This window comes from Lithobates pipiens, unplaced genomic scaffold, assembly GCF_037356315.1.
Source record: "Lithobates pipiens isolate NorthernLeopardFrog02 unplaced genomic scaffold, aLitPip1_a1.2 Scaffold_23, whole genome shotgun sequence".
In the NCBI taxonomy this organism is placed as follows: domain Eukaryota; kingdom Metazoa; phylum Chordata; class Amphibia; order Anura; family Ranidae; genus Lithobates; species Lithobates pipiens.
The window spans coordinates 6,838,387-6,853,318 of NW_027507785.1; the positions used below are offsets into that span (position 1 = coordinate 6,838,387).

The 14,932-nt window shown below is 43.2% G+C and overlaps 1 protein-coding gene across 11 annotated transcripts in view; it reads left to right on the top strand.

Annotated features, from left to right (window-relative positions):
* ARAP1 (ArfGAP with RhoGAP domain, ankyrin repeat and PH domain 1) overlaps positions 1-14,932 on the top strand; it is a 386,059-nt gene that overhangs the window by 120,506 nt on the left and 250,621 nt on the right. The window contains exon 1 of one of the 11 annotated variants that reach the window (XM_077451136.1): positions 3,135-3,276. The exons of the other annotated variants lie outside the window; for them this stretch is intronic. The gene's annotated coding sequence lies outside the window, so the exon portion shown is untranslated. Of the gene's footprint in view, positions 1-3,134; positions 3,277-14,932 lie in introns of those variants that run through there. 11 annotated transcript variants of the gene reach the window in all.

A 14,932-nucleotide genomic window follows, 5' to 3' on the forward strand; every position in this document is an offset into this window, starting at 1 on the left:
GGACGGCTTAAGTAGGCAGGACTGACGAGCAGGATATCCTCAACAGCTGAGTGACTGTGGAGAGATAGGAGCTGGCAATTAGCCGACAGCTGAGCGGCCAGCTCTGAGAAGGAAGGGCTGAGCCCAGCCCTGATAGGACGCTGCCCCCGACCATAACACCATGTACTTGTCAGTGTATAGCTCACATTCTGTGACAATGACTCATTTCTTGCCTGCCTATTGTAGCAATTGCCTGTTTGTTGCCCATCTATGGCAAAGGTTCCCCTTTGTTAAATGTGTGTTGTTGCTTATTTGTTGCCAGTGTGTTGTGACAATTGCCCATTTTTGTGTATTGTAATGATTGCCCATTTGTTAATTGTGTATTGTATCAGTTTTCCTGTTTGTTGCCTGTGTATTATAACAATTGCCCGTTTGTTGACAATGTGTTGTGTTAATTGCTCATTTGTTGCCCATATATTATAGGCAATTTTTTTGCTTGCTGCCCATATATTGTTATCATTTCCTGTTTGTGGCTTGTATAATTCAATAATTGCGTTAAGTTTGTTGCCTGTGTATTGTAACCACTGTTTGTTTATTGAAATGGTTGCCCATTTGTTGCCCATATATTATAAGCAATTTTTGCTTGTTGCCTCTATATTGTAACCATTTCCTGTTTGTTGCCCGGGTATCATAACAATTACCTGTTTTGTTTTGCTCGTGTAATGCAATGATTGCCTCTTTGTTGCTTGTGTATTAAAACAATTGCCTGTTTGTTGCCCATGTAATGAAATGATTGCCTGTTTGCTGCTTGTGTATTGTAAAAATTGCCTGTTTGTTGCCTGTGTAACGAAATGATTGCCTGTTTGTTGCTCGTGTATTGTAAAAATTGCCTGTTTGTTGCCCGTGTAATGAAATGATTGCTTGTTTGTTGCCCGTGTATCATAACAATTAACTGTTTTCTTTTGCTCCTGTAATGCAATGATTGCCTCTTTGTTGCTCGTGTATTAAAACAATTGCCTGTTTGTTGCCCCTGTAACAAAATGATTGCCTGTTTGCTGCTTGTGTATTGTAAAAATTGCCTGTTTGTTGCCCGTGTAACGAAATGATTGCCTGTTTGTTGCTTGTGTATTGTAAAAATTGCCTGTTTGTTGCCCGTGTAATGAAATGATTGCTTGTTTGTTGCCCGTGTATCATAACAATTACCTGTTTTCTTTTGCTCCTGTAATGCAATGATTGCCTCTTTGTTGCTCGTGTATTAAAACAATTGCCTGTTTGTTGCCCCTGTAACAAAATGATTGCCTGTTTGCTGCTTGTGTATTGTAAAAATTGCCTGTTTGTTGCCCGTGTAATGAAATGATTACCTGTTTGTTGCTTGTGTATTGTAAAAATTGCCTGTTTGTTGCCCGTGTAATGAAATGATTGCCTGTTTGTTGCTTGTGTATTGTAAAAATTGCCTGTTTGTTGCCCGTGTAATGAAATGATTGCTTGTTTGTTGCCCGTGTATCATAACAATTACCTGTTTTCTTTTGCTCCTGTAATGCAATGATTGCCTCTTTGTTGCTCGTGTATTAAAACAATTGCCTGTTTGTTGCCCCTGTAACAAAATGATTGCCTGTTTGCTGCTTGTGTATTGTAAAAAATTGCCTGTTTGCTGCCAGTGTAATGAAATGATTGCTTGTTTGTTGCTCGTGTATTGTAAAAATTGCCTGTTTGTTGCCCGTGTAATGAAATGGTTGTCTGTTTGTTGCTAATGTATTATAACAATTGCCTGTTTGTTGCTCATGTATTATAACAATTGCCTGTGTATTCTAATGATGTCCATTTGTTGCTCATGTACATTTGCCTGTTTGTTGCTCGTGTAATGCAATCATTGCTGGCTTGTTGTTTTTTTCATTGTAACATTTGCCAGTTTGTTGCATCTGTATTGTATTGATTGCCCGTGTGTTGCTCGTGTATAGTAACATTTGCCTGTTTGTTGACTCTGTATTATAACGATTGCCCCTTTATTGTAATGATTGCTCATTTGTTGCCCATATACAGTATTGATGACCGATGTCTGCTGGTTGCCTGCGCATTGTAACAATTGCCTGTTTGCTGCCTGCGTATTGTAATGACGACTGCCTGTTTGTTGCTCGTGTCCTGTAACGTAACAGTTGCCTGTGTAATGAAAGGATTCCCCTCCATTCCCTGTGTATTGTAAAGTCTGGTAGTTTGTTGTCTGCGTAATTTGGGAATAGTACAATACTCCCCATACTGTGAAGTCAGCGGCCCTCGCAGGCCTCTCGCTCTCAATCCACGCCCTTAACAACGGCACTATTGTTTGGCCTTCCCAACTTGTCTCCTGGCCGGAGGACATCCAGCATCCTTGAGCCCTTTCCTCCCCAACCGGACTATCCCTTTCCTCTCCGCTTTCATTCATTGGATTTCAGATTTTATAAGGCTACTTTCACACTGGGGCGTTGGGGGCGCCTCAATAATCAGTCTCACATGCGGTCTGCATGCAAATACAGCCTGTCTGGGTACGCCCACTTCTCCAGAATGACACACCCATCTAGGTATTTTTTTTTTTTTTTACATTTGCATAACTCCTCCCACTGCTTGCATCAGGACTGAGAGCTCCTGAGAGGAGTGCTGAGGCCGGGGAGGCTGTGATGTCATCAGGAAGCAGTGCACAGGCCCCTCCCACCAGCCACGATCAGCCTGCATTGCATAGTCCTCTATGACATCACTGGGTCTCTGTGCTTCTCTATGCAATTAAATGAAGGTCATAAAAAACGGAAAGGTTTTGTTGGTGTGTTGATTGATTGATTGGGGGGAGGGGAGGAGAATATAGTTGTGTATTTCATAGAACCTCATGAATGGACCTAGTGGGGTGTGCGGGGCAGTCTGGAAGCGTCCCTGGAAATAGCTTTGTCGCCCCTATACTATAAATAAGTGTGTAGCTTTCCTGTGTAGAGTATTTCCTCTTGTCGTCTCCTCCCCGCGGTGGTGAAACGAGGCGTTGCACCACATCACACAGTGCAGTGTTGTCACACGTGTGAGTCACAGCAGCACGCTCTTGTGCTCGCTCTCACCTCCGTGCGATGGGGAAGTGATATTTAGCAATTGTTATTCAGCTGATAATGTGACCGATCTTTGGATTGTGTTTTTTTTTTTTCTTTTTCTTTTTTTTTTTTCTTCTATCTAATGATTTACAGACATCCCGAGGTTTTATATATATATATATATTCCTGGAATGCCTCGCACCTCTGCACTGTACAAGCCGGCTCTCCCTACAGGACGGAACGCTGGATAATAGTGAGCAATCTCCAACCGCAGCGCTCAGCTTCTGGGCTCTTATTGGTTTATATAACGATGATGTATTCCGCAGAGCGGACACCACCTGGCCCAGTGTTCTCTGTACTGCGCCGCGGTATATGTCAGAGCTATATAAATGTATAATAGTAATAATAATGTGACTGTGGGGGGACATTAGAGTGTAAGCTCCTCTGGTACAGCACTGCAGTATATGTCAGAGCTACTGTATATAAATGTATTATAATAATAGTGTGTGACTATGGGTGGGGGGGGGGGGGGTGTATTAGAGTGTAAGCTCCTCTGGTGCAGCGACTGATGTGACCGGCTCAGTGTTCTCTGTACAGCACTGCGGTATATGTCAGAGCTATATAAATGTATAATAATTATATTATAGGCATTTTTTTTTTTGCTTGTTGCCCATATATTGTTATCATTTCCTGTTTGTGGCTTTTATAATCCAATAATTGCCTGTTTGTTGCCTGTGTATTGTAACCGCTGTTTGTTTATTGAAATGGTTGCCCATTTGTTGCCCATATATTATAAGCAATTTTTGCTTGTTGCCTCTATATTGTAACCATTCCCTGTTTGTTGCTCGGGTATCATAACAATTACCTGTTTTGTTTTGCTGGTGTAATGCAATGATTGCCTCTTTGTTGCTCGTGTATTAAAACAATTGCCTGTTTGTTGCCCGTGTAATGAAATGATTGCCTGTTTGTTGCTCGTGTATTGTAAAAATTGCCTGTTTGTTGCCCGTGTAATGAAATGATTGCCTGTTTGTTGCTCGTGTATTGTAAAAATTGCCTGTTTGGTGCCCATGTAATGAAATGTTTGCCTGTTTGTTGCTCGTGTATTGTAAAAATTGCCTGTTTGTTGCCCGTGTAATGAAATGATTGCCTGTTTGCTGCTCGTGTATTGTAAAAATTGCCTGTTTGTTGCCCGTGTAATGAAATGATTGCTTGTTTGTTGCTTGTGTATTGTAAAAGTTGCCTGTTTGTTGCCCGTGTATCATAACAATTACCTGTTTTGTTTTGCTGGTGTAATGCAATGATTGCCTCTTTGTTGCTCGTGTATTAAAACAATTGCCTGTTTGTTGCCCATGTAATTAAAAGGATTTCCTGTTTGTTGCCCGTGTAATGAAATGATTGCCTGTTTGCTGCTTGTGTATTGTAACAATTGCCTGTTTGTTGCCCTGTGTAATGAAATGATTGCCTGTTTGTTGCTCGTGTATTGTAAACATTGCCTGTTTGTTGCCCGTGTAATGAAATGATTGCCTGTTTGATGCTTATGTATTGTAAAAATTGCCCGTTTGTTGCCCGTGTAAGTAAATGATTGCCTGTTTGTTGCTCGTGTATTGTAAAAATTACCTGTTTGTTGCCCGTGTAATGAAATGATTGCCTGTTTGCTGCTTGAGTATTGTAAAAATTGCCTGTTTGTTGCCCGTGTAACTAAATGATTGCCTGTTTGTTGCTCTTGTATTGTAAAAATTACCTGTTTGTTGCCCGTGTAATGAAATGATTGCTTGTCTGTTGCTCGTGTATTGTAAAAATTGCCTGTTTGTTGCCCGTGTATCATAACAATTACCTGTTTTGTTTTGCTCGTGTAATGCAATGATTGCCTCTTTGTTGCTCATGTATTAAAACAATTGCCTGTTTGTTGCCCATGTAATGAAATGATTGCCTGTTTGCTGCTCGTGTATTGTAAAAATTACCTGTTTGTTGCCCGTGTAATGAAATGATTGCCTGTTTGTTGCTCGTGTATTGTAAAAATTGCCTGTTTGTTGCCCGTGTAATGAAATGATTGTTTGTCTGTTGCTCGTGTATTGTAAAAATTGCCTGTTTGTTGCCCGTGTATCATAACAATTACCTGTTTTGTTTTGCTCGTGTAATGCAATGATTGCCTCTTTGTTGCTCGTGTATTAAAACAATTGCCTGTTTGTTGCCCATATAGTGTATGACTGTTGGGGACATTAGAGTGTAAGATCCTTTGGTACAGAGATTGATGTGACTGGCTCAGTGTTCTCTTTACTGCACTGCGGTATATGTGAGAGCTATATAATTGTGTAATAATAATAGTGTGTGACTGTGGGGGGGGGGGGGGGGGGGCATTAGAGTGTAAGCTCCTCTGGTACAGAGACTGATGTGACACTTTCAATATTGCCACAAAACTATCAAGTCTATGTAGATTGGTGATACCAAGATGGCCAATGTCAAGATTTATCACCCAAGGACCTTTTTTTCTACAAAGATACAGGAAATACCCTCCACAATGATTATATAAGATGCTCCCCAAGATGGGAGTTGATCCCGAAAATTGGGATGATGTTAGATTAAGACTGAATTCATTATTTGGTGTCCCAAACTGAATCCAAATTTCAGGTTTTTTTTTTGGCAGTTCTGTTTGCCAAAAGTCTTCTGGGAGAACGGGACCAAAGGATGCTCCAAAGATTGTTTCTGTCTTATATCTCCTTCTGTGGTTCTCTGAGCATCCTTGGCTTGATTGCCAGTCCCACCAGGTCCCACCTTTTTGTATTAAAATCCTTGATAGAATTTCGAAGGAAGTGGCTTAGACCATTGTTTGGTCTTATGATCCATGGGTGGACTGGGCCGAGGAGGCAATTGCCCCCCCTGTGCCATTCTGATTCCCCGTAAAAAAAAAAAGGCTGGACTGATTTAGCCACAGACATGCCTCTACCAGCTTTGCACATCTAGAGAGGGACATTTCTGCCCATTCTTCTTCTTTGCAGAATATCTCAAGCTCTGTCAGATTGGATGGAGAGCGTCTGTGAACAGCGATTTTTCAAGTCTTGCCACAGATTCTCAATGGGATTTAGGTCTGGACTGTGACTGGCCCATTCTAACACATGAATATGCTTTGATGTAAACCATTCCATTGTAGCTCTGGCTGGATGTTTCGGGTCGTTGTCCTGCTGGAAGGTGAACCTCCCGCCCCGGTCTCAAGTCTTTTGCAGACTCTAATGCCGCGTACACACAATAGGTTTTCCCGTCAGAATAAACTCTGAAGGGTTTTCCAACTGAGTTCCAGAAGGAATTCCGCTGAAACTGTCCTGCGTACACATGATCACACCAAAGTCTGAATGTCAAGAACGTGGTGACCTACAGCGCATACGACAGGACTAGAAAAAGGAAGTTCAATAGCCAGGAGCCAATAGCTTCCGTCTCGTACTTGCTTCAGAGCATGCGTCATTTTTGGTCCGTCGGAACAGCATATAGACGAGCGGTTTTCCCGATAGGAATTGGCTCCGTCAGAAATATTTAGAACGTGTTCTATTTCTAGGTCCGTCAGAATTTTCGGGGGAAAAAAAAGTCAGATGAGGCTCACACATGATCTGGAATATACAATGAAAAGCTTCTGTCTGACTTTTTCTGTCAGACATTCTGCTCGTGTGTACGCGGCATAACAGGTTTTCTTCTAAGATTGTCCTGTATTTGGCTCCATCCATCTTCCCATCAACTCTGACCAGCTTCCCTGTCCCCACTGAAGAAAAGCATCCCCACCACATGATGCTGCCACCACCATGTTTCACGGTGGGGATGGTGTGTTCAGGGTGATGTGCAGTGTTAGTTTCCCCCACACATAGCGATTTGCTTTTAGGCCAAAAAGTTCAATTTTGGTCTCATCTGACCAGATCACCTTCTTCCACATGTATTGCTGTGTCCCCCACATGGCTTCTCACAAACTGCAAACTGGACTTCTTATGACTTTCTTTCTCCAATGTCTTTCTTCTTGTCACTCTTCCATAAAGGGCAGATTTGTGGAGAGACGACTAATAGTTGTCCTGTGGACAGATTCTCCCCCCTGAGCTGTGGATCTCTGCAGCTCCTCCAGAGTTACCATGGACCTCTTGGCTCTTCTCTGATGAATGCTCTCCTTGTCCGGCCCGGTCAGTTTAGGTGGACGGCCATGTCTTGGTAGGTTTGCAGTTGTGCCATACTCTTTCCATTTTCCGATAATGGATTGAACAGAGCTCCGTGAGATGTTCAAAGCTTGGGGGATATTTTTATAACCTAACCCTGTTAGGCTACATTATATGATGCTCTGACCCTGGCTCAGATTTCCAGTTGACTTCAATGGGAGATCTGGTTTGTAAATTTTACATTTTAGAGGCTTGCAAATTTCTAAAAAGTTTGTTCAAACCACAAATTATCTAACTTTTCAGAAGTTCACTTTTCTCTAGCAGAGACTAGATCTACTTGCTGGAGATAGGCATAGGCATACACCCTTCTGGGCTTACTCTAATGTCGGACAATATTGGTCCTCCATTCTCACCATCATGAGAAGCATTAGTGCCGATGTGCTCTTCTTTATAGTACATCATTGTTGCGTAGGCTTCAAGTCCTATAAGCAACACCCCCCCCCCCACCCCTTGCCCAGGCCTGTCAAGCTCAGATGAAACAGTGGGCCGTATCGAGAGAACTCAATCTTCAAGGGGGTCGTATTATGTCTACTGAACCTACACAATTGAAAAAAAAAAAAGTATGATACTTCAGAACTTAGCATAGTAATTTTCGTTTACAATGTTTATTCTCAGAAGAAGCCATAAAATAATTAAAATAAAAAAAGTAAGGAAGCGTGACTTCCTGAAGAAGAGCTTGGGGTGCATTCCATCTTTTTTGGTCATTAAACAATTGAGATCCTCAGAGATGATCTGAGCCTGGTTCCGATTTCTGACTGACTTCAGTGGGACCTCCTGGTTTGTAAATTTTAAATTTTCGAAGGCTCGAACATTTCTAAAAAGTTTCTTCGAAGCGCAACTCATCTAACTTTTCAGAAGTTCACTTTTTTCTAGCAGAGACTAGATCTACTTACTGGAGATAGGTACGCTCATACACCCTTCTTGGCTTACCACAATGTCAGGCAATTTTGGCCCTTCATTCTCCCAATCATAAGAAAGCATTGGTGGGACTCAAGTGCCGATGTGCCCTTCTTTATAGTACATCATGTGGCGTAGACTTCAAGTCCTATAAGCAATCCCTCCCTGACCAGGAATGTGAAGCTCAGATGAAACAGTGGGCCGTATCGAGAGAACTCAATCTTCAAGGGGGTCGTATTATGTCTACTGAGGGTCGCACCTACACAATTTATAGAACTTAGCATAGTAATTTTAGTTTACAATATTTATTCTCAGAAGAAGCCATAAAATAATTAAAATAAAAAAAGTAAGGAAGCGTGACTTCCTGAAGAAGAGCTTGGGGTGCATTCAATTTTTTTGGTCATTAAACAATTGAGATCCTCAGAGATTCTTTGAGCCTGGTTCCGATTTCTGACTGACTTCAGTGGGACCTCCTGATTTGTAAATTTTACATTTTCGAAGGCTCGAACATTTCTAAAAAGTTTCTTCGAAAGCACAACTCATCAAATTTTTTCAGAAGTTCACTTTTTTTCTAGCAGAGACTAGATCTACTTACTGGAGATAGGTACGCTCATACACCCTTCTCGGCTTACCACAATGTCAGGCAATTTTGGCCCTCCATTCTCCCAATCATAAGAAAGCATTGGTGGGACTCAAGTGCCGATGTGGCCTTCTTTATAGTACATCATGTGGCGTAGACTTCAAGTCCTATAAGCAATCCTTCCTTGACCAGGAATGGGAAGCACAGATGAAACAGTGGGCTTTATTGAGAGAACTCAATCTTTAAGGGGGTTGTATTATGTCTACTGAGGGTCATACCTACACAATAAAAAAATAAAAAAATAGATTATTAGCATAGTAAAATTGCAGTTTATAATATTTATTCCCAGAGGAAGGGGCCATAAAATAGTTCCTGAAGAATTTAGGTGCGAAATTGTGTAAGGAATTGTGACTTATCAACTGAAGAAGAGTTGGGGTGCATTACTTTTTTTTTTGTTATCTTTTAACTATTGAAGTCTTCAGAGGTGGAGTGAGAGGGCCTTATGCGTTCCATAAAACACTCGCCGATGTTGTCTGGTCCCCACTACTCCATGGGTCATGGCTGGGGTGGACCATCCAATTGTTGTCTTTCTAGCTTCCTTTATCTTTAAATTCTATAGTATGTTGCTGTGTGCCATCATCTGTTCGGATTTTCACTACCCATCTATCGATTGGCCCCCTTTGTTGGGGTTACTGTTTGATCCTACCTGTTCACAATGTTTATTCCTGTTTCTCTCCCTGCGTGGAGCCAGTCCTTACTAACAATAGATGGTGCTTTGCATGTGATGGCTTTTGTGTTTCTCAATAGAATATTTGAATATGAAAACAATAGATTAGTCTTTCTCAACCTTTTCAACACAGAGGAACCATTGTAATAACGTTCCGGTCTAAAAATTACTATATCTACAACTCATGATACATTAGTGTGATGGTCAGTGGGCAGAATGCTCCTTACATTTGTGGTCACTGGGAAGAATTACCCCCCCCCCCCCCTTACGTATAGCTAAAAAAAGATCAAAGGTGTCAGTGGGAACTTATCTGAGAGGCAGAAATTGCTCATTGCTCAAGGAACCCCTAGCGACCTCTGGAGGAACCCTAGTGTTCCATGGAACCCTGGTTGAGAAACCCCGCACTAGATTGACATACCTTGTAAAATAAGTGTGGGACTAACAAGGGCAAAGGAAAAAAAATGAGTGGTGTCACTGTAAGTAAACAATGTTGACACGTTGGTGTTGGTGGGAAGAATAAATGCTGCAGCACTGGTGGTGTTGGTGGAAGGAAGACTACCTTGGAGCCAATGCCAATGGGATGAGAGGCTTGGGATAGAGGGGTTGGAGGGGTGTACTCTGTAGAGTGCTTGAAGCTAAGGGGTGTCTAGGGGGCTCTGAAGGAAGGGAACTAAAGGTCTCTAAGAAAGGGAGTGGGTTGAAGGGGCTCATTTGGGGTTCTGAGAAGGAGGTCTAGGACTGAGTTGACCCCCTTTCTCAGTGTGGGCCCCTCTGTAAATGAAGGCTGGTTCCCCTTCTTTCCCTCTCTGGCCATGTGATTGTCACATGATAGGGGATACATTTAGAAGGACAATCTGCCCTTACTCTCCTGTGAATGCCCGCACTTCGAAGATGGTCTGTTCTCAGCGGGTAGACCTTCCTTCTGCTCTCTTCCACCCATACTAAGGAGAGAGAGTGAAATCCCCCCCTTCAGCATGACTTACATTCTGTCAGCAGGAACTGTGCCGAGTACCCAGAGATCTGGGAAGTGAAAAGCCGGCATCTCTGGGCAAAAGCCGGAAAGTTCGAGGTATGGACCAATGATGCTTTCTATTCTAATTTTTGGCTGGGGCAGGGAAGGATTCGGTTTTAAATGTCATCTAGATTGCCATAGAGATTTCCCTTCCTTTTGCTGAAGTTGCCCTTAACAAGTGAACTTACAGTCACCATTATTATCCTTGGCCCCGAGTGCCCCCGGTGTGACATCACTACCCTTAAAAGGAAGAATGCTACTTCATTATTAGATGAGCACCTAATAATTCATATATGGTTTGTGGCCATTGGGGGGGGGGGGGGGGGTGTAGAGTTCACACTCTCCTTCAACACAGCCATCCTGGTGGGGGATCCCTACAAATTCTGCACTTACTCTACACCTAGTTTGGTGGCAGCTGGCAGTCTGGTCTTTTCCATCAAATGTAGGCCACTTTTCCTGCACTGTACATGTGGGCAGCCTCATAACCACCAATGAGAACGTGCGGATACCATAAGTTCCACCTTAAGTATAAACCATTAAAATTTTTATAAAGGATCATTTAATGCATGAAAAAGGGTACGCTGAGCACTATGATTTAGCTAAAGATGCATATGCTTGCAGCTTGTTAATTCTAAGTTTGTCTTATTTACGAGAAACCTGGCGCAATGTGGTATTATTTTGCAACACAAAAGTTATTTATAGTAATGCTCTCTTGAACTTTTATCATTAGTTATTTCCCAACATGCATGCAGATAAAACATCTTGCATGCCTTGTACTTTCCCAGACAGTCAATGTTTAATCTCTGAATTACTTAAGGTTTGATGATAATTCCTTCCAAGGTCTGATTGATATTTTTAGATACTTCCGTCTACTTTCTTTAATTACTGTGAACTTCATCTGACAGAGAATGAACAGCTCTTATATAGGACTTCTAAAGGAAATAAAAACACAAACTAAAAACAGGGCCCGGTGCCCCAAATCACATGGGGCAGCAGCAGTGGGTGTGAAGAACATCATCCACGCCATCGCCCTCTCTGCAACACCCAGCAGGAAACAGTCTGGCAAAGCCAGAATCACATACCTGGTGAATTTAGTCTACAGTTCACAGGTGCTCATGACTTGGTGTTAATGCAGACAACAGGTGAGATCAGAGGAACTGGGTGAGGGTGCCACCAAGGAGCTGACTGGAACAGCAACTGGCAGGAACATTGGAACCCACGACATTCTGGAAGCGTGGTCCGAGACAGGAGGAGGTCAGCAACTAAGAAGGCAACTAAGAAGGCAGATTGTAGGCAGGGTGGGAGGCAGAATCTTAGTCAGGAGATAGGCCAAGGTAACACCGGGAAATCAACATAATCATTGTCAGGAAGCAGGCAAGGTAAAACTGGGAAGTCAGCAGTGTCATGGTCAGGAGGCAGGCAAGGTACATCCAGGAAGTCAGCAGAACTGAGGTCAGGAAGCAGGCTGATGTCACATAGGGTAGTCAGCAGTAGTCATGGTCAGGACGCAGGCAATGTAAAACCGAGAAGTCAGCAGAATCATGGTTAGGAGGCAGGCAAGGTAAAACCAGGCAGTCAGCAGAATTGTAGTCAGGAGACAGGCTGAAGTCATAATGGGTAATCAGAAGAATCGTGGTCAGAACGCAGGCAAGGTAAAACCGGGAAGTCAGCAGAATCGTGGTCAGGAGGCAGGCAAGGTAAAACCAGGAAGTCAGCAGAATCATAGTCAGGAGGCAGGCCAAAGTCATAATGGGTAATCAGAAGAATCATGGTCAGGACACAGGCAAGGTAAAACCGGGAAGTCAGCAGAATCATGGTAAGGAGGCAGGCAAGGTAAAACCAGGAAGTCAGCAGAATCGTAGTCAGGAGGCAGGCCGAAGTCATAATGGGTAGCCAGAAGAATCATGGCCAGGAAGCAGGCAAGGTAAAACCGGGAAGTCAGCAGAATCATGGTAAGGAGGCAGGCAAGGTAAAACCAGGAAGTCAGCAGAATCGTAGTCAGGAGGCAGGCCGAAGTCATAATGGGTAGCCAGAAGAATCATGGCCAAGAGGCAGGCAAGTTAAAACCGGGAATTCAGCAGAATCGTGGTCAGAAGGCAGGCCAAAAACACAAGTAGTCAGAAGAATCATGGTCAGGAGGCAGGCAAGGTAAAACTGGGTAGTCAGCAGAATCATGGTCAGGAGGCAAGTTAGGTTCACACTATAAGGTCAGCAAAGGTAAGCTGTAGTCAGGACCTAGCTGAGGTCTTAGTGGAAATGAGCAAAGAGAAGTTCAAAGGTAGACTGGGTCATCATTGGTAAAGCAGATCTCAGGAAGAGGTCCAGGGTTCATGTTGTAGGGTAACAGTTAAAGACCATTCAGAAACTTCTTGACTCAGCTCTGTTAGACTGGTGCCAAGGTTGAAATCAAGTGTGCATGCCAATGCGTTCATTAATGTGGCCTTGTATATTAACATGTCCATGTAAATTGGCATGCATGGACAAATAATCAGCTGGAAATTATTTTTGTTTTGCATATTGGTGCACATGCATATTCTGATGCCGCAATGGCAGCCAGATTAACCAGCCCCACTACAGCACCCAGCAACTCTTTAGTCGTGACTGTCCTCTTTCCTCCATATACAAGTTCTTCCATCAATATGATTTCCCAAAACAATGAATCATGTCCAGACGGTATTGCCATTACTTTTTAAAGGAAGGTGAATTCTTTACTAGTATAATCAAAGTTACAAAATCCAACATCAGACAAAGGTAGATTTTTTTTTGAAGTCATGTACTTTGTATTTTCTATATGTAGATCAACTCCAAGTTGAGGGATCCAATGTTCACACAGTTCAATTAAGGAATCAAATAATGTTCTTCCTCCAAAGAAAGTGTGAATGTTCTCCTTCCTGTCCATCCCCAGCAGGGAGAAGTTCAAACATTCCCCCCCAACTTTCTTCACTGGTCAACCCAACTGAACCCAACCCAGCTTCACATGTCCTAAAATACCCCCAAGTAAACAAGGAAGCTTGGCAAAAACCATCTGGGCAAGACACCCGGGTTAAGCATCTCTACCTCTTCTACAGACATACTGTAATTCAATTTGGTAGAAAAAGAAAAGTTCAACAATGTTGGACTCGGTTTAGTGATAGGACGATTAGGGTGAGTGTTGTTTCTTATATATGTATTTTCAACTCCCAAACTTCATTAATGGGGAGGTCCGAGTTTGCTAATGTTGGTTCATGTTGGGAAGAGAAGATGGATCGTGGAAGGGGAGGTAGGTATTTGGATAGGTAGGGTATTTCTCGTGGTTGCCCAAACTGGTAGCCAACTCAGCGGAAGGGTGTGAGACTGTACCCTTTGAGGATCTTCAGATTGGGCCAAAATGCAAATTGATATGCCCATTCTCTAATTGTGTGTGTGATATATTGAAATCACTTTCTGTTCGCTGTAGGGAACCAAGGGATGCCCGCTGTCATCTGTTTTTGTATGGCGCTGATCTGTCTGTGGTGGCATGCAGAGGAGGAGGGGGAGCCATGCTCCATGCTTGATTTTTTTTTAATCTCATCTCATCGGCTGTTGGGGTTCATTTACACTTGCTTTGACTTTAACACACATTAAAGTGCCCTTTTAAAGTGATTTGTGGATGTGTTTTTGATGCTTCGGTGAAGCTTGGCAAATGTCCTGTGTTTGGGTGTTGTTTTTCTATTTGTTTTAAAGGGGCCCAGTAGAACCCTGGCTCAGTAGTACCCCCACTCAGCTCCCCAGCTTATTAGTACCCTCATTTAGCAGATCCCCAGCTTATTAGTACCCTCGTTCACCAGATCCTCTGCTCAGTAGTACCCCCAGCTCTGCTGATTCCGCACTTAGCAGATCCCCAGCTTATTTGTACCCTCATTCAGCAGATCCCCAGCTTATTAGTACCCTCGTTCACCAGATCCTCTGCTCAGTAGTACCCCCAGCTCTGCTGATTCCACACTCAGCAGATCCCCAGCTTATTTGTACCCTCATTCAACAGATCCCCAGCTTTTAGTACCCTCGTTCACCAGATCCTCTGCTCAGTAGTACCCCCAGCTCTGCTGATTCCGTACTCAGCAGATCCCCAGCTTATTTGTACCCTCATTCAGCAGATCCCCAGCTTTTAGTACCCTCGTTCAGCAGATCCTCTGCTCAGTATTATCCCAAGTTTTAGGCTCAGTAGTAACTCCCAGCTCTGCTGATCCTCTGGTTTTCTGATCCTCCTCTCTCTGGTCGCTCACCTCCCCCTACATCGCTTCCACACTACTCACCACGTGTGACATCTGCTAATTTCTCCTGCTCTGGTCCCCCAGCTCTGCTGATCCTCTCAGTCCTCACTCTCTAGTCCCGTTCACCTTCCGCTATAGCATTTTCCCACACCACGTGTGCCGTCTGCTAGTTGCTGCGCCCCAGTCTGGACCCCGCTCACCTTCCTGCTGCTCCACGCTGCACACCGGATGTGATGTCTGCACCAGACACTCACAAAATATATATACACATGAACCT